Here is a 24,231-nt window from a genome sequence, read left to right on the forward strand (position 1 = left end):
ATGTGAATTTTAAGTTTAAGGCACGGCAAGACAGCTCAGCCATGTGAAATGCCCATCCTGCAGCACATGGGGAGGGAGTCGTGGACACTTCCCATGACCCAGACGAGCCCATGCGTGAGAAGTGTCACCGGCTGCACAAGCTTGGGCTCCGCATTTCAGAGCTTGAGCAGCGGCTGGAGTCACTGAGGTGCATCCATGAGGCAGAGAACTACGTGGATAGCATGTTCAGCGAAGTGGTCACACCGCAAGTTGGGGGCAAGCAGGCAGATAGGGAATGGGTGATTGACAGGCAGTCCAAGAGAAACAGGCAGGTAGTACAGGAGTCCCCAGGGGTCCCGCTCACTAACTGGTTTTCCATTCTGGATATTGGCCAGGGCGATGGATCCTTGGAGGAGTGCAGCAAGAGCGAAGCCCATGGCACCACCATGGGTGGCCCAGCTGTACAGGAGGGGAGGAAGAAGAGAAGGGCAATACTGATAGGGGATTCTTTAGTTAGGGGAGCAGACAGGCGTTTCTGCAGCCGTCAATGTGACTCCAGGATGGTTTGTTGCCTCCTGGTGCTAGGATCAAGGATGTCACAGAACGCCTGCAGGACATTCTTGTGAGGGGGTGGGGGGGGGGGGGTGGGGGTGAACAGCCAGGGGTCCCCATTAGTATTAATGACATAGGTAGGAAAGGGGATGTTGTCCTGCAATCGGAATTTAGGGAACTAGGTAGAAAATTAGCAAGCAGGACCTCTAAAGTAGTAATCTCTGGATTATTCCCAGTACCACATGTAAGTGAGTACAGTAATAGGAAGATAAGACAGATGAATGCGTGGCTGGAAAGATGGTGCAGGAGGGAGGGCTTTAGATTCCTGGGACACTAGGGCTAGCTCTGGGGAGATGGCACCTGTACAAACTGGATGGGTTGCATCTGGACAGAGCCGGGACTGAGTTTCTTCCGGTCATTTTGCTAGTGCTGTTGGGAAGGATTTAAACTAACTCAACAGGGGGGTAGGAACCAGGAAAGAATATTAGAAAATAACACCAGGGTGCATGGAATGCTGGGAGAGGCAGATAGCATTAAAATAGAGAATTGTAAGTTAATAGATGGAGTTGGAGTAAGGAAGCAAGTAATGAAGTCTAAATCAGGATTACATTGTATATATGTGAATGTATGGAGTTAATTAAAATTGGAGAGTTACAGGCACAGATTACCTTGTGGGATTATGATGTTGTGGCGATAATGGAGACCTGGTTTAAGGAAGGGCAGATCTGGGTGTTAAATATTCCTGGTTACAAAGTGTTCAGGAAAGATAGGAAAGAGAAAAAAGATGGAGGGGTGGCATTTTTGGTTAAGGACAGCATTGAAGTACTGGAGAAACAGGATGTGTCAGAGGATTCAAGGACAGAATTGATTTGGCTAAAGCTAAGGGATAAGAAGGGTGCAATTACATTGCTTAGTGTAATATATAGACCACCAGCTAGTGGGAAGGGTATAGAGGAACAAATCTGCAAGGAAATTACAGAGAGGTGTAATCATCGTAGAGTAGTTATAACCAGGGACTTTAGTTACCTGTATATAGACTGGGATAGTGGTACTGTAAGGGGCAGTGAGAGACAAACGTTCCTAGATTGCATTCAGAAGAATATCCTACAGCAGTACGTGTCCAGTCCAACAAGAAAGGAGGTACTGCTGGACCTGGTTCTTGGGAATGAGGTGGGCCAAGTAGATCAAGTGACAGTGGGGGAACATTTAGAGGACAGTGATCATTGTATCATAAGGTTTAGGATGATGGTGGAAAATGACATTGGTGAATCCAGAGTGAGTATAATCAACTGGCAGAGAGCGAACTGCAATGGGGCAATGGAACTGGGCCGGAAAGACTGGAATCAAAGGTTGGCAGAAAAAACAGTAGCTGAACATTGGGCTACCATCAAAGAGGAGATGACTTGGGCACAGTTAAGGTGTGTTCCCTCAAAAGGGAAGGGTAGGACAAACAAATCCAGAGCTCCCTGGATGACAACGGAGATAGAAAGTAAGTTAAAAGGCAGAATTTTCCCCCTATCGGGGGGAAGTTTAGGAGCAGGAGCATGGAGGCGCACCTCCAATTGGCACCCCTGATTGGGAGCACGCTGCCATTTAACGTGGGTGGGCCAATCAAGGCCCGCCCAGCGTGATGTCCGCAAGGAAAAGCTATGCGCTCCCTGTGTGGGCGGGGAGGAATCCCTAAAACTGAGAGTGCACTCTTTTGCGCATGTACACGAAATTCCCACTCATCTCCCTGATGCTCAGTGCAACCACAGGGAGATCGGCTCCACAACGAAAAATCATAAAAATAGAAAAAAAAATTCCCTGACATGTCCCCTCATGTGACACTGTCACATGAGTTGGGACATGTCCATCACTTTCAAAGACATTTCCATTACATTTTTTAAAACCTACATGAAACCTCATCCCGCCCGTGGATGAGGTTTCATGCTTTTCCTAATGCCCAGCCATAGCTCTCGGCCTGCCCGCCAACCTTAAGGTTGGATGGGCAGGTCCACTGATGACTTTAATGACTTTGTCAATGGCCTCAATTGGCACAGCTGATTCTGCTGAGCCCGCTCGCCTACCTGAAAATTGAAATGGGGCATGGTGACGTCGGGAGTTCCGCCCAACGTCATCCTGCTTCATTTTATATGTCGGCGTGCGGGCCCCACCCGCCCGCTCACCGACCAGGAAATCCTGACCTAAGAAGAAAAAATGTGCTTAAGACAGGTGTCAGGTAGCAAATACAATTGAGAACCAAGCTGAATACAGAAAGTTCAGATGGGATGTGAAAAAGCAAAAATGAGAAGCAAAGAGGTATAATGAGACAAGACTGGCAGCTAACATAAAAGGAAATCCCAAAGTATTCTATAAGCACATCAATAGTAAAAGAGGGGTAAAAGCAGCAGGGCCGATTAGGGACCAAAAAGGGGATTTACACATAGAGGCAAGAGGCATGGCTGAGGTGTTAAATGAATACTTTGCATCTGTCTTTACCTACGTGGTAGATGCTGCCCAGGCCAGGTGACAGAGGAGGAAACTCAGTCACTAGGAAGATTTAAAATTGATAAGGGGGAGGTATTGGATAAGCTGTCAGTACTTAAAAGTTGATAAGGCCCTGGGACTGGATGTGATGCATCCAAGAATATTGAAGGAAGTGAGAGTGGGAATTGTACCGGCATTGGCAATAATCTTTCAATGTTCCCTGGATTTGGGGGAGGTGCTGGAGGACTAGAGAATTGCAAACATTACGCACTTGTTCAAAAAAGGTTGTAAAGATCTGCTCTGCATTTATAGACCAGTCAGTTTAACTTCAGTGGTGGGGAAACTTCTAGAAGCAATTATTCGGTATAGACTTAATAGTCACATGGAAAAATGTGGATTGATTCGGAAGAGCTAGCATGGATTTGTTCAAGGAAAAACATGCCTAACTAACTTGCTGGAGTTTTTTGAAGGGGTAACAGAGATGGTTGATGAGGGCAAGGCCGTTGACACAGTGTATATGGACTTCTAAAAGGCATTCGATACAGTGCCACACAACAGACTTGTGAGAAAAGTTATAGGTCATGAAATAAAAGGTGCAGTAACAACATGGATACAAAATTAGCTGAGGGATAGAAGACAGAAAATAATGGTTAATGGGTATTTTTCGGGCTGGAAGAAGTTTTGTAGTGGAGTACCCCAGGGGTTGGTATTGGGACCGTTGCTTTTCCTAATATCTATAAATGATCTAGATCTTGGTGTGCAGGGGACAATTTCAAAGTTTGCAGACAGCACAATCTTGGGAGAATTGTAAACTGTGAGGAGGAGGAGAGTGTAGAACTTCAGAAGGACATTAACACATTGGTGGAGTGGGCAGATAGTTGGCAGATGAAGTTCATTGTGGAGAAATGTGAGGTGATACACTTTGGTACAAATTACATGGAGAGACAGTATAAAATAAAGAATAATATTCTGAAGTATTCTGAAGGATGTGCAGAAGCAGAGAGACCTGGGTGTATATGTATATAAGTCATTAAAGGTGGCAGGACGGGTAGAGAGAGCTGTTTCTAAAGCATACAGCATTATAGGCTTCATTAATAGAGGCATAGAGTAGAACAGCAGATAGGTTTTGATGAACTTATAAAAGACACTGGTTAGACCTCAGCTGGAGTATTATGTACAGTTCTGGGCACCACACTATAGGAAGAATGTGAACGCATTGGAGAGGGTGCAGAAGAGGTTTACGAGAATGGTTCCAGGGATGAGTCACTTCAGTTATGAGGAAAGATTGGAGAGTTGGGGCTTGGAGAGGAGAAGGCTAAGAGGAGACTTGATAGAAGTTTTCAAAACAATGAGGGGTCTGGACTAAGTAGATAGGGAAAAACTGTTGCTGCTCATTAATGGATCGGGAACAAGAGGGCGCAATGTCGAAGTGTTTTGCAAAAGAAGCAAATGCAAGGTGAGAAAACTTTTTCATACAGCGAGTAGTTAGGATTTGGAATGCACTGCCTGGAAGTGTGGTGGAGGCAGATTCAATTGAAATATTCAAGAGGGTATTGTATGATTATCTAAATAGAAACAACATGCAGGGTTACGGGGAAAAGGTAGGAGGCTGGCACTAAGTTAAAATGCTCAGAGAGCTGCTGCAGACAAGAGGGGTCGAATGGCCTCCTGGCTAACTTGGTAGGTGGATGGGATCCTGAGTGGAGATTCAGCAGGGGGAGATGCACAGCCAAAATTAGAAGAGAGAGAAAGTGAGTCTGGAAGGCATAGAAATTATAGGCCAGTTAAGGCACAAGGGAGTTTGGCAAGGTTGGATGGTATTTATTTTAATGCAAGAAGTCTGATGATTAAGGCAGATGAGTTGAGGGCACAAATTAACACATGGAAGTATGATGTCATTACTGTCACAGAGACATGGTTAAGAGAGGGACAGAATTGGCAGCTCAATAGTCCATGATATAGTGTCTTCAAGCGAAACAGGGAAGGAGGTAAAAGAGGAGGGGGTATTGCAATATTGATCAAGGAATCAATTACAGAGTAAGGAGCGATGACATTTTAGAAGGCTCCTCAAATGAAGCCATATGGGTGGAACTTAAAAACATAAAAGGAGCAATCACATTGCTGGGAGTGTACTATAGGCCCCCAAACAGTCAGAGAGAAACAGAAGAGCAGATATGTAGGCAAATTTCAGAGAAGTGTAAAAACAATAGGGTAGTAATAGTGGGAGATTTCAACTTCACCAACATTAACTGGGTTAATCATAGTGTGATAGGCTTAGAGGGAGCACAATTCTTAAAATGCATCCAGGAGAGCTTTTTAAGCCAGCATGTAGAAGGTCTTACATGAGAGGGGGTGGTTCTCGACTTAATTTTAGGGAATGAAGCCAGACAAGTGGTAGAGTTGTCAGTGGGGAAGCATTTTGCAGATAGTGATCATAACTCGGTTAGATTCAAGGTTGTTATGGAAAAGGACAAGGATGGGCAGGAATCAGAGCTCTAAATTGGGGGAAGGCCAATTTTAATAAGATCAGATATGATTTGGCCAGAGTGGACTGGGAGCAGCTACTTTTAGGTAAATGTGCGTCAGAGCAGTGGGACTCATTCAAGAAGGAAATAGGGAGAGTGCAGGGTCAACATATTCCAGTAAAGACAAAGGGTGGGACCAACAAATCCAGGGAACTCTGGATTTGAAGGATATACAGGAAAAGAGAAAAAGGGAGGCTTATGGCAGATATTGAGGGCTCAAAACAGCGGAAGCCCTAGAGGAGTATAGAATGTGTAGGGGGGAACTTAAAAAGGAAATTAGGAGAGCAAAAAGAGGGCATGAAATAACATTGGCAGGTAAAATGAAGGAAAATCCAAAGTTATTTTACAAGTACACTAAGAGTAAGAGGATAATTAGGGAAAGAGCAGAGCCCATTAAGGACCATAGTGGTAATTTGTGTGTGGAGCCGGAAGACATAGCTAGGGTTCTAAATGAAGACTTTGTGTCGTTGTTCACAAGTGAGAGGGACGACGTGGGTATGGAAATCAGGCAGAAGGACTGTGATAAAATTAAAGAAATTAGCATAGAAAGGGAGGAGGTTCTAAGTGGTCTGGCAGGCTTAAAAGTGGATAAATCTCCAGGCCTGGATGAAATGTATCCCAGGCTGTTGAGTGAAGCAAGGGAGGAGATAGTAGGGGTGCTGGCAATAATTTTTAATACCTCTCTGGCCACAGGAGAGATGCCAGAGGACTGAAGGACAGCCAATGTGGTCCCATTATTCAAGAAGGGAGGAAGAGATAAACCAGGGAACTACAGGCCAATCAGTCTAACCTCAGTGGTGGGGAAACTATTGGAAGCAATTCTGAGGGACAGAATAAATCTACACTTGGAGAGGCAGGGATTAATCAAGGACAGTCAGCATGGTTTTGTTAAGGGGAGGTCATGTCTGACCAATTTGATTGAATTTTTCAAAGAGGAGACCAGTTGTGTAGATGAGGGCAGTGCATTTGATGTTGTCTACTTGGACTTCAGCAAGGCGTTTGATAAGGTCTTGCATGGGAGACTGATAATGAAGGTAAGAGCCCATGGGATCCAAGGCAATTTGGCAAATTGGATCCAGAATTGGCTGAGTGGCAGGAAGCAGAGGGTGATAGTTGAGGGATGTTTTTTTGACTGGATGCCTGTGTCCAGTGGGGTTCCACAGGGATCGGTGTCCCTTGCTGTTTGTGGTATATATAAATGATTTAGACTTGAATGTAGGAGGGTTGATCAGTAAGTTTGCAGATGACATGAAAATTGGTGGGGTGGTAATTTGTGAGGATAGCCTTAGATTACAGGAGGATATAGGCGAGCTGGTCAGATGGGCTGATCAGTGGCAAATGGAATTTAATCTGGCAAAGTGTGAGGTGATGCACTTGGGCAGAACAAACAAGGCACAGGAATACACGATGAATGGTGGGACCCTGGGAAGTACCGAGGATCAGAGGGACCTTGGTGTGCATGCCCACCGATCCCTTAAGGTAGCAGGACAGGTAGGTAAGGTGGTTAAGAAGGCTTATGGGATACTTGCCTTTATTAGCCAAGGCATAGAATGTAAGAGCAGGCAGGTTATGCTGGAACTGTATAAAACGCTGGTTAGGCCACAGCTAGAGTATTGCATGCAGTTCTGGAGTCCGCATTATAGGAAAGATGTGATTGTACTATAGAGAGTACAGAGAAGATTTATCAGGATATAGCCTGGGCTGAAGAATTTTAGTTATGAGAGATTGGATAGACTGGGGTTACTTTCCCTGGAGCAGAGGAGATTGAGGGGCGACATGATTGAGGTGTATAAAATTATGAGGGGCATAGATAGGATAGACAGGAAGGAACATCTCCCCTTGGTGGAGGGATCAATAACCAGGGGGCATGGATTTAAGGTAAGGGGCAGGAGGTTTAGGGGGATGTGAGGAGGATTTTTTTCACCCAGCGGGTGGTGGGAATCTGGAACTCACTGCCTGAAAGGGTGGTAGAGGCAGATACCCTCATAACATTTAAGAAATATTTGGATGTGCACTTGAAAATGCCATGGCATACAAGACTATGGGCATAGTGCTGGAAAATGGGATTAGAATAGTTAGGCACTTGTTGACCGGCACAGACTCAATGGGCCAAAGGGCCTTTTTCTGTGCTGTAGACCTCTATGACTCTATGCATTGTAATAATTCTGTGATTCTGTGAACTTGCATACTGATTACTCTTGGGCAGAAGGGCCAACCAATAGCAGTTGAAGTGGTTCAGCTAAGTAAATCTTTGGCTTTCTGGTGTGCACCATTTTCTTCAGAAAGGATCATGTGCTTCCCTGGATCAGCTGCGATCTGGTTGTAGCATTCTCACCTCTGAGAGACAAGGTTATGGGTTCCAGGATTGAACACAAAATTCATGGCTGACAATCTACTGAAGTACTGAGGGAGTGCTGCACTGTCAGAGGTGCCATCTTTTAGATGAGACATCATCTAACTTCCCTCTCTGGTGGATGTAAATGATCCTATGGCACCAATTCAAAGAAGAGCAGCGGAGTTATCCCTGGTGTCCTGTTCAATATTTATACCCCAATCAACATCACCAAACAGATTGTCTATCATTATCACATTAATTTTTGTGGGAACTTGGTGTGTGCAAATTGGCTCCATGTTTCCAACATTGCATCAGTGACTACAGTTCAAAAGTGCTTCATTAGCTGTAACTGCTTGACGCACCAGTGATCATGAAAAGAATTATATCAATGCAACTCTTTTTTTTTGTTTTTATTATGAGACTATTCTAAGAACTAATGTTGTCTACAGAATACCCCTCAGTCCTTTCCAAAGGATTTACAAATAAGATGATTCTCTTTCAGGGCAAGTGAAAGAACACTTTTGAATTTATAGGAACGTTATGTCCTTCCTAAATTCTCTCTCTATATTTTTAGTACTCCTGTTATAGGTTATTGATAAAGCTCTGCAAACATTCAGAATCAATCCTGAATTAGAAAAAAACATTTTATTTTAGTCACTTCCTATCCTTTGCTTCAAACCACTTTTCAGAAGCTTTCATGAGTCAAAGGCTGATACAACCTTAGCTACATGCAGATTCCATGGGCTAGCAACAAATTGACTTCTTTATATAATAACAAGAGTAAGCAGGCAGAAGTAAGGGAAAATGATGACAGGGCAGGAACAAGGCATGAGCTCCCAAAGATAAGAAGTCAGGACAGAAGCATAATGGTTGAGTTGGAGATCAGCTATGGTAGACTGAGAAAGCAAGGATGATGAACAGCCAGGTGTTGGAGGAATGGAAGATGCATGTATGAGCAAAAAGCTGAAGAAGATCACACATATAAGGGAGGTATGAATTCTGAAGTCAACTTGCTGGACAGTAGGGAGTCAGTAGAGCTTAGGAGTGGATGGATATGATCGGCTTTCTTTACAGTTGAGATTGTAGCTATAGCTTTTTACATTGCAACCAACAGAGTGCCGAGGCAGAAACATCAAGCGGGGGGCACGAGAGAAGTTGAACTTCGAGACAATGAAGACAAACAAAATGAAGCAATTCTACAAACTTTTCATCTGGCATTCACTCTCTTAATTTAATTACAGCACACAAGGAGTTAAAAACTAGCAGTACTCCCAGGAATTATGTTCAATGTTTCATTAATACAATGTTTTGAATGCTATTTTGCTATCCTTGCGCAGATTGTTTAATGGAGGGCCAAAACCATACATTGCAAAAAGTTGGCAGTGCATAAGTCCTTTGTCTTTTCATGTTGAGTAGTGCACCTTAAACTATCAGGGAGAGGAAGGTATGACAGAGAGACTCCGTGGACAGTTAACAACAACTTTCATGTAAAGGTTGGGTCCTCAGTAGAAGCAGAACTGCATCTCCTTTAATTGTGCCATTGCTTCTCTTCACTCAATGTTTATTAATTAAAATGTTTGTTTGGCAGTTTTCAGGCTAAGCTTCAATTTAATAAATTGTTTATTCCACTGGTTTCCAAAGTCAGGGAAAATCATGTGAGAGTATGCGATATAACCATAATTTGAAATACAGTGAAAAGTGTTCTCATTTGTATTGTGCTGACAGTCTGCCCTCAGCTCTCCAGTGAAGTTCACAGCAAGCGCGAGGAACACCATCTCAGCTTTTAACTAGACACTTTATTGCCTTCTGGACTCAACATTGAGTTCAACAATTTAAGACCGTAATCTCTGACCCCAGTTCTGATAAAAGGTCCTGACCTGAAATGTTAACTCTGTTTTGCTTTCCACAGAGGCAGTCAAACCTGCTAAGTAGTCCTAGCATTTTTTGTATTTAATCCCGTGTACCCCTAAAACAGCTACAATTTACGTAAATGTCAGGTAGATAAAGGTACAATCAGTCTTTCAAGTGAGGGCTTCAGAGTATTCAGAGTATTCAGAGACACTAAAGCTTACAAAGATAGCTAAAGGCCAGTTTTAACTTTGGTGTGGCCAAGCTCACCAGGGGTTAGAGAGGCGTGGAATTTGCATCCTCACTGAAATGAAATCGGTAAGTTCTGGGTGCCAATAGGCCTCCTGAAGCAGCCTGTCAGATTTATTCAAGCCAATATTGGATGACCTGGATGCTGTTGGACTGGCAGCATGGAGAGCCTAGTAAGGGGATTTTGATCGTGGGGGCCTTGGGAGTTGGGGGTGTGGGGGAGGAGTATTGAGCCTGAAGTAGCAGTTGTCACGATTATTAATTGTGGGGATCTGGTGGTGCATTCCTGCTTCTCCAGGCCCACAAATATAACATAACACAAAATTTTTCAGGGCCTCAGCAGGTCTATCACTAGTATCACTGGTCGTCGGACAGTGCATGGCACCATTCTGTCGTAAGATGGCAGCCCAAGGTCCTATGTATGTCACAGGACCCAGATTTGCATATTAAAAGGGGTCTTCTCTCTCAAACAGGCAGACATTTTGGCCTCAGTGGTAATGACCTGTTAAAGTGGCAGGGGGCTGATTGTCACTGTTGATAAGGTGGCAAGTCTAACAACCCCTTTTTGAACCTGTTAAAATTGACCTCTGCGAGTAAAGACCTAAAGAACCCAACACTTGAGGTTTTCCAGTCTCTGGTGCTAAGCATTCATGTACCAATATGCTGTTCCACACTCTATATAATTTTTAATAGGCAGAGTGCAAAGCAGTACAATTGTAAGTCAAACTAATACTGTTTTATTGAAGGACCTCGGTGCAGTGCCAAGTTCTATTGTGTAGGACATAAGCAAACTTGAAAAGAATAGAGGACGAAATAAATGAGGAAGTAATGATTATGCACTGCGAGTTTGAGGTTTAAAAGTCTTAAGTCTGTATGGGGAAGGAAACACTGAGGGAGGTAAGTAGGTGCCCATTCGGATGTAGTTTTCCTTTCAACCTATGTTATTAGGCTCCAAGGCATTCTTTTACTGGTTGATAGAGTTTTTACTTTCCTGAATAGGTGTGATTGTTGAACTCAACAGTGAAAAGGTTGGAACCTAATCAGAGTTTTAGGTTACTTCACTCAGTATTTAATTTCATTTTATTCTTTAATTGTGAACTTGTAAAGAATAACCATTGAGGGTCTCCTTAATGGTGACTTTGAGAGAGCTACAGAATTCTTATTTTTCCCTATAGCCCTCTTAACTCATCAGAAGTGCCTGAATTCTCAAACTTGTTAGCTAAGGTCACAAATTTAGCTGTGGTACTTGTTAAGTTCAATTTTAGAATAGAGTATGTACCTTGGGTTCACTGATGGAAAACTTAATGGTTCTAACCAATAAATTGAATGTTTTATTACAGGAACACAGACCACACTTGTTACAGGGCTATTAGAGATGAAATGTGATGATTGCAAAACGTTCGAAGGGTAACACACAACTAATTTAGGAAGAGTCACTGGACTTTGACCAGCTCGTTGATATAATGAGGAAATGAAATGTTTCAATTCTGCACTTGGATCAAGTGCATGTTTATTCACAATCCATATATATCTATTGTTAAAGAGGAATCAACTCAGGCCCAGATTTTCAACACAACGGAGAGGCTTTCCACCATGGCGAAAATCCCAGAAATGGCCAAAAATTCTAATTCCCCTGAACCCAGCATTTCCCATCTTCCCGGGGCAGGACTGGGCCAGGGTTCACACATGCACGATTCACCGAGGCAGCTGGCTGTTTAAATCACCAACTGCCTCCACTGAATTGGGATTTTGGAAGGACAGGTAAGAAAGGGTCTGAACTTGGTGGATTCTTAAGAATAGCCAGGGGAGAGGTAAGGCACCCCTTTGGTTACGGTCCTGGGATACCTTTTGGAGAGGGAAGGCTCCTTTGGGATTGTTAAAAATTAACATGATTAAGCACTTTTTTGCACAAACTCATTGGAACTGTCAAGCTGTAAAAAATCTGCCCAGATGTCAAGGAACTGTCAAGATGTCAAGGAGCTGGCTAGATGTCAAGGAAATGTGAAGATGCTGTCCAGCTGTAAAACCTATCAAAGCTATCTAGGAAGTGTCAAAGCTGCCAAACCTCTCAAAGCTATGCCGGAAGTGTCAAAGCTATAAAAGCTATCCAGAAAGTGTCAAAACTGTCAAGGAACTGTCCAAGGATACTAGATGAGTTGGCATGGAGGGGGTAAGGACAAAGGCTGGTGGCTGTGGATATGGGTTGGCATGAGTTAACATAGGGGTATGGAGGCCATGGGGGTGAGTAGAGCAGCTCTAAGTTGCTATCGGAGGTATGTGGGCATTGGAGCTGAGTGAGGGCATGGGCTGACATGGATAGGGCATAGGGAGTGTGTGGGGCATGAGGGAGGCGAGGGCCGAGAGCTGGAGGAAATTTTTTGTTTTATTAGTTTTTATCTATTTAAACACAGTGCCAGAGAACAGAGGCATGCCTTACATCCAGCCCACCTCTGCACCCAGCATCCTGTGCATCCTTTCTGGGATCGTCCACCGACTCCTGTTCCTGCCCACCCACACTCTGCCCTCACTGAGAATCCAACCTACGGGCAGGCATTTTTAGAGGTTGGGTTTGCCAAGCCAGGAAATCTTCCTACACTGCGAACCCAACTCAGGAACAAAAATCCAGGCCTTCATTCCTAAACAATTAAACCCTGCAGGGAGCGGAACATCTAGCTAAATTTGTCAAACAATATTTGATAATCTGAATTCTGTTTCTATTGTGGTGAAAATGATCACAATGCTACAAATTTCCTCAGATTTGTTCCTGGTGGCAAAGCAAGAGCATTTTTGATGGAATTCCTGGCTGTTATAGAGTTGATTTTCCAGGCAACTTTTCTTGGTGGACACATTTAACTTTATTTACAAGACAGCAGCAGCAGCAATTACATGTGTGCATCAAACTCTATAACTAAAGAAGAACTCTCCCCTAGAGGTTCCCGTGCTGCTAACTCATTGTTTACACAGATCATGTGATCTTACAACCCAGGATTATTCTTAATGCTGCAGTCCTACATTTATCAAAATTATAATTACTACATTCCTCCCCTTTTAACTTTTCTATACATTTTGTATTTACAAGGATATTTACCTCATGACATTACAATATTTACACAGGTCATGAAATTACAAGTTTGGTCTTTCAGGTGGTTTCCTGATCCGTGTGTAATGGTGCAGCTCCACAACGTCAGATTCTTTTGCAGGAAATAATACATTCTCTGGAGCTGCATTAACATCAGGTACCTCATTAGGCACATGCAGCTCAGTGTCTTCCATTCCGACAGAGACATTGGGCATGTCTGTCCTTGTTTGAGCAATTTCAAAAGGAACCATAGGTTCAGCAATGGTTACAGGTTGAACATCATTTTGTTGGGGTATCTCCCTTTCCTTAAATGATCCACATGCTTGCAGGTGATCTGGCCTTCCACTTCCATGTCATATGACAATGGTCCATCACAGAGCTTACTTTACTAGGTAACCACCTTGGTCCACCACCGAAATTCCTTACGTATACTACTTCTCCAACAATAAATTGTCACTCACGACTATGCAAATCATGAGTCGCATTTTGGGGCTTTCCTTAACTTTTCTCCACCTCGCCCTCCAAATTGGGAAGTATCAGGCTTAGTCTTATTCAAAGATGGCGCCTCATCAGTAATTCTGCAGGTGTTGCTCCTGTTGTAATTTGGGGATTGCTTTGTAGTGAAATAGGAAACGAGCAAGTTTACTTTCCAACAATTCACTCATTAACTTTTTCGTTCCCGCCTTAGAAGTTTGTACTGATCTTTCCACCAGTCCATTAGACGATGGATGGTACAGTGCAGTCTTCACATGGCTGATACCATTGATGCTGACAAATTGTTGAAACTCAGCACTCATAAACGCAGTACCATTATCTGAGATGGTTACCTCTGGCAATCCATGGATGGCAAAGCTTTGGCGTAGCTTTTCTATAGTGGTGCCTGACGTTGGCAACTTTACCTCATAAATGTCTAACCGCTTAGAATGAGCACCTATAATCAGTAGAAACATGGTTCCAAGGAAAGGACCGATATAATTTATGTGCAATCTCACCCAGGGTCTACCAGGCAGCTCCCAAGGGTGTAATGGGGCTGCCACTGGCACTTTTGTAGCTGTTGACATTGCAGTGTTTTACCACCTTTTCAATATCTACCGTTCATCCCTAGCCACCAAAGATAGCTTTGCGCTATCATCTTCATTTGTGAGATTCCTGGAAGGGCACTGTGTAGCTCTAGTAAGAGTGGTTCACTTCCTTATGAAGGAACTGCTACTCGTGCACCCCATAATAAAATACCATTGTGAATGCTTATCTCATGTTTTTGGTTGAAAATTGGCTTTAATTCATCAGAGACTGGTTCCTGGGACCATCCATGAAACACTTGGTCTCTCACTCGAGACAGGACTGGATCACTATTTGTCCAGTTTCTTATCTGCCTGGCACAAATTGGTGAGGAATCCAGGAAATTCATCATTAATACAACTCTTGGGGAATTGGGACATGATCATTGCTCTCTTGCAAAGGAAGGCGACTTAGAGCATCAGCATTGGCATTTGCTATATGAATCCCTGGTCTATATACAAAGGTGTATTCATATGCTGCCAAAATTAGGGCCCATCCTTGTATCCATGCAGAAGCTATGGGAGGTATTACCTATTCCTGCACTAAACAGATCCAAAAGTGGTTTGTGGTCTAATACTATCGTGAAGTGTTGCCCATGCACATATTGGTGGAATTTTTTTACACCAAAAGTAATTGACAAACTTTCCTTTTCAATCTGAGAATATCCTTTTTCAGCTGTGGCAAGTGTCTTGGATACATAGCCTATCGGCCTCTCTGTATTGTCGTCCATCTTGTGAAACAGTACAGCTCCCACTCTATAGGAGGACACATAGCAGGTTAGCACCAATTCCTTTGTTGGGTCATTATGGACTAACAAATTTGAAGTGTGCAAGGGTTATTTTACTTTCAGGAAGGCTACTTCTTGGGGTGACTCCCAAACCCAACGCTGGTTTTTCTTTAGCAGTGAATGAAGAGGGGCTCAAACTGTTGATAAATTTGGTGGAAATCGGCCATAATAATTTGCCATCCCTAAAAATGTTTTAAGTTCAGAGATGTTCTTAGGTGTAGGTGTCTCTCTGATTGTTTTAACCTTGACTTCAACAGGGTGTTGGGCATCTACCCGGTGGCCCAAATAAGTGATTTCATTTGCCTGGAAAGTGCATTTTTCCTTCTTTAGGCACACTACCGCTTCTAAAAATCGTTTCAGGCCTTCTTCTAGATTAACCAGGTGTTCCTTTTCTGTGAATCCAGTTAACAGTACCTTGTCTAAGTAGACCACAACTTGAGGTAGCCCTTGTAGCAAGCTCTCCATTGTCCTATGAAAAATGGCACTGGCCGAGGAGACACCGAAGGGAAGACGTGTACATTGGTATAACTCTTTGTGGTTATTTATGGTAACAAATTCTCAGGAGGCATCATCAACTCCAGTTGCTGATATGCATGACTCGTGTCAAGCTTCGTATATGTTGTTCTTCCTGCTAGTTTGGCATATAGGTCTTCAATCTTGGGAATAGAGTACCTGTCCACTTTGTAACTTTGTTGACTGTTAATTTATAGTCCTCACAGATCCATACAGCCTGGTCTGATTTAAGGACGGGGGCTATGGGTGCTGCCCAGTCTGAGAATTGAACCGCTTTTATGACACCCAGCCTCTCTAGCCAGTTCAACTTAATGTCAACCTTCTCTCTCAGGGCCTATGGCACTGGTCTTGCTTTCAAGAAGCGAGGAATTGTTTCTGGGTCCATGTAAATCTTGGCCTGTAGGCCTTAGATTTTTCCCAGTTCATCTTTGAAGACGGTATCATTTTTTTCTTTGAGCAGCTCTGTCAGTCCCCCTGCTTGCAACAGGAAGAATTTGGGCCAGTTTAATTTAATCTCTTTCAACCAATCATGACCTAGAAGGCTTTGTCCTTTGCCTTCTACCACTATCACTGGTAGCTGTGTTGATTGGTGCCTAGAATGAACAGTTAATCTGGTTATACCTTGTACCTGAATTTCTTCGCCTATGTACATCTTCAAATTGGCAAATCTTTGTTCCAAATTTAATTGTCGATCAACTTTGTTTAAATATCTGAAAGTGTATTCTCCTATTTAGTGGTAGAGACGCCCGTATCCACTTCCATTTTTAATGGTTTACCATTCTCTTGCCCTGTGACAATAATTGGCTCTGTCTTCCCAACTTTCATGCTGAATAATGAATAAAAGTCAGTATGGGTTGCTTTTGGCTTTTCTACACTATAGACTTCATTGGACTTTGTTGGCTGGAAGCCTGTTTAAATCTCGCTTTGCAATATTTCAATATGTGTCTACTTCTGTGACAAAAATAACACTATTTTCTTAAATTGCCAATAAAAATTAGTTTTCGACTTTGTTGCTAAACTGCTAACTCTAAGTTTTTGGTTAGCAACTGTTTCCCGCTTTATGGCGGAGTCCTGGCTTTTCGCGCCACTTTTGGCTGAATGTTCCCATCCAACAAAGGGAACGGCGCCATTTTGCGCCTCTTCAACTGCTTGTGAATCCCTTACAGAGCTTTCCATCGCAAGCGCTATTTCTAAAGCTTTCTTAAAATCAAGACTCACTTCAGCCAGCAATCTTCACTGAATAGCTTCCTCCTGCATGCCATATGCCAAACGATCCCTGAACATGTCATTCAGGCTTTCACCGAAATCACAATATTCTGTTAGTTGCTTTAATTTCGCCACATAGGTAGCAACGGTTTCTCCCGGCTCTATTCCATGAATTGAACCTGAACCCCTACATTGTGACTGAGGACTTGGGTTGAAAATGTCCCTTAATGAGGTCTACTAATTCACTGAAGGTCTTCGAATCTGGGGCACTGGGGGCTGTCAAGCTTCGAATTAAACTGTAAGTCCTGCTTTCACAAATATTCAGGAGAATCGCTCTCCTCTTTTCCTCCCCCATGATTTCATTGGCTTGAAAGAAGAATGCAGGACATTCTATATTGAGATCAGTCATCTGCGGCTGGTTCAAAGGGACCGATTCTACAAAACTGTGGCATCTGGGATGGATATATCTTCCTTTCTTCCCAATAAACTTAGATACTTACAATCGCTGGGTGAGGTACAGCACTGGATCCAATTTATCTTCATAGCCAGTTCGTTATAGAGTTGATCTTATAGACAACTTTTTTTGGTGGACGCATTTAATTTCATTTATAACACAGCAGCAGCAACTACATGTCTGCATCAAACTCTAAAACTAAAGAAGAACTCTCCCCTAGAGGTTCCCGCGCTGCTAACTCATTGGTTTACACAGATCATGTCATCTTATAACCCAGGATTATTCTTAAAGCTATGGTCCTACATTTATCAAAACTATAATTACTTACACCGGCCTATGTTTATTCCTGGACTTTTGAATACTTGAGATTTCAAATTGACATTATAGTATTTGAACAACACTTCAAAATATAAGTTTTTATCTTTAAGCTTGAATTTACAGCCTGTGTGTTATTTGATTTAATTTACATGGGGTTGCTTGTTCTGACTTTCAGGCCAGTTTTGCTGACCTTTTTCCTGTGGGAAATGGGGGAGTTGGGCAGGGAAGAACATCTAACCCTTGCCTGGCTTTGCTGCATGTCAGCATGCTGGGGTGCAATCAATGGGGGCCCAAAAAAACAGGCATCAAGGCTAACCCCAGCTGGAGGTTTTGTGGGGATTTTGGGAGCACCTGCACAATCCCTGCTGAGTATAAAGTAGATATGAGATTGTCTCTTGCCCATCCTGCAGTTTTCAGGCTTGGGGCCTTCAGATTGTTGCTTCTCCACAACCTGGATACAGCTGGAAGCTTCCAGACTGGTGCAGCTGCCCATAAATTTCTCTCTCTTTTTTGCTCACACTGGGCCCTGCCATGGCTATGCCTGTACATGGACTGCTGCTGGGTCGCGTAAATGCCTCAGGTGTAAAACTGTGGCGTTTCTGGATTTAGGTAGACGTAACACACTTTAGGCTCCTACACCTATTCTGCCAAGGGCCAGGATTAGTGGGTGAGTGGGAGGAAACCAGAAAAAAATGGCCCCTTTCTTTCCCCTATTTTTGCTTGCTTTTTGGATCATTTGGGCCTCCTTTTCTCAGGAAAATAATTTTTCAGGATATAAAAACTGTTGCTCAATCCTGAATCAAACTTTAGTATCATTATCAGGACTCAAAATGCTATCTCATTGCAGGGCTTGTGATTACCCTTGCCTAAAATATTAACAATCTGACACTGACAGCAACAACTTACATTTAGACAGCGCCTAAACATTTACATTTAGACAGCGACACTTAGTTCGTAGTCTTAAAATTGTTTTACTGAACACTGTTGAATTTCACAAGCCATTTTGCTTTTTTAAGCTGAAGAAAATATTCAAATTTGAAAATCTCAGAAAAGAATGTGGGATTTTATTTTATCCCTATGTTTAATTTTTCCTTGGGCAGAATTCTTCCCTTGGCGGGCGGGCTCGGCGGGTGTGGATGGGGTCGGGCTGGTGCAGGCAGGAAGCTGACCGCCACCTGCGATCAGCACTGGACCGCGATTTCACGTTGGCAGGCCATATAAGGCCCGCCCAGCGTAGAACATGAGTGGCAGCGCTGAATGCTGCCTGTGCAGGGAGTGGGGGGGGGGAGGGGTGTGAGCAGGCCGAGCGTGAACTTCGCGTATGCGCACGAGAGAGCACTGCATAATGTCCCTGCAGCATGGAGCTGCCTAAGGGAGATGAAGCACTGTTAAAACAAGAAAATAAAAAATGTTATGAAACATGTCCCCTCATGTGACTCTGTCACATGAGCAGGGACATGTTATCAATTTAAATGTAAAACTTTTATTTTATTTTTTATTTGCTTTTTGAAACCTCATCCCACCCATGGATGAGGTTTCGAAAACAATGCAAAGGCCGCTTGGCCCTTTCGTTTGCCCGCCAACCAACTGTTAGGTTGGACGGGCAGTGAAAAATTTAGGTTAATTGATTATTTAATGGATTTAACAGGCCTTTTAATTTTCAGCGGGTGCACTGCCGACTCCTGCGTGCATTCGCCGACTGAACTATTGTGCGACTGCGTGTTGACGTTGGCATTCTCAGCCGATGTCAATGCGTGCCATTTCACGCTTGAGCGGGTCGGATGTGTGCCCGCCCACCGAGCGAAAATTTCTGCCTCTTGGGTTGAAACCAGGCAACGTGACACTCCAGGAAGTCAAGGTAGTTGACATAACGTATTTTGCTGATGAAAGATGAACAACAGGACATAACATTACAACTCTCAGCAAGCACTGTAGCTCAAACATTCATCTTGTCTGCCAGGAGTTTCCACTGGAAACAGGAGGAGACAATTCCTCAGGTGAAAGGGATCAAAACTTCCCAGCAAAAATTACTTTAAGAAAGGAAGCGTTTACCTGACTTCAACAGAACAGAAAAATAATGTTCTCTGTAAAGTTGCACTTTTCCCTTTTAAAGGATTTTTGAAACTAAGAAGTTCCCTTCCAGCCTCTCATTATAACCTAACAATCTTGTTAAGGCTCTTGTTAAGAGTGAGTGTTTTCAGTTCAGTGTTTGAGTGCAGGGAGATGGTGGTTAGGACACCAAATAATTGTCAGATTACAATTGACAGCAGGAGTAGCTTGTGGTTTTTAATTGCTTGAGAATTTCCTCGTGGGTACTCTTAACTTTACCACTGTAACAACACCAGAATTGCAGCAAATGCACCATTTACAAGTGCAGATGAGGTTTATGCTACACTTCCTGCAAAGTTACAGCGGAGGAGCGAGAACAACTCTCCATTCTATTCTGTATCGGTGTGATTTTTAACAAAAAAGGTCAGAATTCGACTAAAAAGGAATGTGTGCTAGTTACTTACTTAGTATTTATGCTTAGTGTCAAAGGCCATTTCTATAAATAAATCTGCACTCCATACAAACCAAAGAATGACCTAATGTGCATTTTGTATAGTAATATTGCCCAGAGTCAAACAGAAGCCCTTGCTAATGTAATTGATGAACATGACACATGCCCTCTCCTGATCTGGTACAGCAGAAAAATAAGTACTTTAAACAACAACAGCTTGCATTTATATAGCACCTTTAACACAGTAAAACATTCCGGGATGCTTTGTAGGAGCGCTATCCAATAAAAGTTGACACTGAGCCACTGAAAAGAAAGAATATGCAAGGTTATGGGGATAAGGCAGTGGAGTGGGACTAGGTATAACGCTCATTCGGAGAGCCAGTGCAGACTCGATGGGCCGAATGGCCTCCTTCTGCACTGTAAAAATTCTGAGATTCTGTGACAAGGAGCTATTAAGACAGGTGACAAAAAGTTGATCAAAGAGATAGGTTTGATAGAGTATATTAAGGGAGTGAAGAAAGGGAGAAGTTTGGGAAGGGAATTCTGCATCTTAGGGCCTAGGCAGCTGAAGGCATAGCCACCAAAGGGGGGAAACAAGGATATTAGATCTGCCCACTGGCCCCCTCTGCCTCTAAATCTGGGTTCTTCTCCAAATTCCAGCCATCGAAAGCTGTTTCACCTGCTCTGAATCCATTTTCTTCCAGACTATTCCATAGCTTGAAAGTGAAAGTGGCTTTCCTACAAAGGGGCTGATGTTTCTCCTTTGAAATCTTCAGCTCAGCAATTCTGCCCCCAAATGCCTCTTTCCCTCCCCACTTAGTGGGTGCCCGAACAGCACCTAAACTGCCAGGGGCAGCCAGCAACATTCTGTCTAATACCCTTGGAATTTAGACAATGTCAGGCACATCTGGAAGTCCCACTCCGTTATCAGTCCATCCAGTGGTGAAGCGGACTTGCAAGTCACTGTACACAAAGACAAACAAAAGGTTCATAGTGAAAATCAGCATCGCCTGTTCACCACCACAGCCCATCTGCCTTCCCTGAGACAAGTATGGTTTAATTTATGTAACTGTGGTCTTTATTTAACAACCTATAAGATAAAGGTTTCTGATTTATTTTTCAGAAAAGTTATTTATCTATTTTATAGGAACTAATCAAAATGATTTGCTTTGTTGTCTCCGAGGATATCTCTTCCAAACTAATTTTCAATGCTCAGGAAGATGTGAACCCCTCCCTCACTTCCACACAACATACAAGGCTCCTTGCAATAACGTCCTCCTAGTCTCACTCTCAGCTAAACCACGGGAAATCTGCTAATGCTAGAGAAAGGAAAAATGTTAATTATGTTATCCAAGTGTCCATAAAATCATACAGCACAGAGGGTGGCCATTTGGCCCATTGTGCCTGTGCTATGTTCACTCCTGTCTCCCATGGGAATATGTAGGATGTTTCTAACTTCGATTCTACTAATGGAGAATCTCACTGACCAAAGTGCTTTTTGAAGAAAGAGCTGCTCAAAAGCGGTTACAAGTGAAGAGCAATCTGCCCTCTCCTTGAAAGTCTTTTCGTGTCCCCATGATTAGAAGGATAAACCAAATCTATTAAATATTTATGAAACAATTTGCATAGTGATTGTTAATTGAATGAAAACAACCTCAGCCCTCAATAACTCTCCACTTCGCCAAAAAAAATATTCTCAATGAGGCCCAATGACTCTTTAACAGATGGTCAGAAAGCAAGAGCTCTCCATTAAGAAACTATGTTCCACCACATAGTGTATATTTACAGGGAACCAACAGAAGGGTTTTATTTTTTGCCACAGAACATCTGGTGTTACATTTACTGTTCAGGAACACCTGTCTGGTGTATGACATCTACAGAGGAATATAATAATATCCCTGCACAACCATCATGCCAAAAAAACTGTGCTTTAATATGCATCTAATCACTTCTGTTGGGGTACCACTCTCCATAAAGGCACTGATGTAGCAGCAGATTCCAGCTGTGCTCTGGTCATTTGATACTAACTTTTTCAATTGCCAAACAAGGTGTTAATTAGAAATGGAAAATCTGGACTGGCCTGCAGGTGAAATTATGGACTGAAATGGGGCCTGGACAGGAATATGTCAAATATTACCCTGTGTTGTAAGTGTCCTTGGGGGCTGAAGGCACCTAAACCCCTAAAGGAAAGCAGAACTATTTTCTTAATTTTTCAATCAATTCTCTTGAAGTGGAGGTTTTGGGGCAGAGGGGAGGTTGGGTAGGTGAGGTGGAATCTGTGGTAGTCTTTGGTAGGGGAGGGCCTTGTACTCCTTTCGATGGCAACCAGGCACAGGAAATTCTGACATAATGAGGTGGTCAAGCACCAGTGATGTGCTTATATGGTGCAGATACCCACTGATGTCATTAGAAATTTGTTACCTTCCCATTGACCCAACTGAATCTGGCAGGCTCAACACAGGTCAGCACCACTGAGAGAAATTCTGACATAACAGCTAATGGATTTGCAGGGGCTGCATAACTAAAAGTTAAAAGATTAGTTTTTGTGATAGCATATGCAGGTTGCTTGTGAAATCAATTCAGATCTTGTTGTAAAATCCAGTTTTATCAATTAAGTCACTGAAGTTGACTGTTTTATAATATTTTGAATAATCCCAGTTCTCTTTCGAATTAGTTCAATGAAGTACAAATTTTACAGCAATACTTGTGACTGGTAATAATTGGCAGTTAAGATTGCTAATGAGTTCTCTGCTAAGTTTCAAAGCAGTCAGGAAATTTAAACACAAATCTGAAAAGATGGAATTCCCTTTCAATTCTCCTGCTGAATGTGAGATACTTACTCACTGCTACTCCCCTCCCTCCTAGAAAGGAGGAAAATTGACCAGGTTGCAAATTTGTTCACATTTATCAACACCTTTCCCATCTCTACCTGTGGGATCACAATCCGATTTTAACTTGTGGAGATAGGCGAGCATAAAACTGCTTGGGGGGGCAGGTGACTCACCGTTGAGAAGCCTGGGTCATTTTAACTCCTGAACCACATGAACGTAATGCAGGCCCCACTCCCACCCAACCTGACAGCTGACAGGTGTGATCAGGGTCAAGTAAGGCAGGAAGCTGCTATTGGGCACCTGAGAGAATGGTTCCTGGCAATCAGTTGAATGGGTTGGGTCAAATTTTGTTTGATAATGAGTCTGCAGAGTGCCTTGGGATGTTTTACTATGTTAAAGTTGATTTCTAAATACAATATGATGGTAGTTGGGGAGCTGGATGTGACCATGATCAGGCTAAGGGGGAAACCAGGCGCAGGAGAGGCTCTCTTTTGGCAATGGAGTTTTCTCACTGCAGCTTCCCTTGACGCAATCAGTAGTATACATGTCCTGGGGTTACCATTGCAGTCTGAATGACATCTTCAGAGGCCAACTTTTGTATATCAATGAGGCTGTGGCCACCTCACATGTGTTCCAAAATGGAGCTATTAAAATGGTTTCTAATGCAAAGTCACACTGCGATGTTTTGACCCCCTCGCCTGCAAGCCCCTGTTATAGTCTGGTTAAGAAAGGGGTTGGTATGTTTGTGTGGGACGTGCTATTGAACAGCTGTTCCTAAATTTGCTCAACATGCTGGCCATCTGAAAAATTAAGAGTTGATTGTTGAAATGACTGGTAAATGCCAGCGCAAGAAATAGTGGAATGGAGCATGTGCTGTCATGTTAGTCTCATTTGAACAGAATACCCAACATTGTGTGGACAATTACTGTGACTGCTACAAATCACAGGCAGACAATAAATTGTACTGAAGTCTGACTGCACAGTTCTCTGCCTCACTTTCCCATCTGCATTCTAACTGGGAACAATCTAGGCTTGAAAGTTGGCTGGCTGTGGATGGACTGTGGATGGAATGAAAGTCCTGGTGAAATCAGCCTAGGATGCTATTCCTGGTTGCCTCTCAAGTGTTAAAACATTATTTTGAAATGATTGCAACGATTAACTAACAAATTTTAGATATCAGCAGTCAGGACTGTGTTGATCTATGCCCCATGCAATTTGTCTCCTGTGTCTCCTTTTAAGTTGTGTTTGTTAGTCACCCTTGGCAAGGAGCTCAATGTAAACAAACCTTTAGGCAGATCCTGTTTAAATATTTTAAATAAATAAATCATCAAATGATATATTGCGCACTGACATGGCACTGTAACTGGATAGCAGCCATGTCTCGAGTAATTCAGTTTATATTCCAGTGCAATTCATTCATGAATGAAGCTGCATGAATATGAATAATTTCTATCATGACTCTAATCGGTCTTTCAAATAGTATGAGCAAGACCACTGCTGACTTATGTTACTCCTAAATATCAGCAA

Source organism: Carcharodon carcharias, chromosome 1, assembly GCF_017639515.1.
Source record: "Carcharodon carcharias isolate sCarCar2 chromosome 1, sCarCar2.pri, whole genome shotgun sequence".
NCBI lineage: Eukaryota > Metazoa > Chordata > Chondrichthyes > Lamniformes > Lamnidae > Carcharodon > Carcharodon carcharias.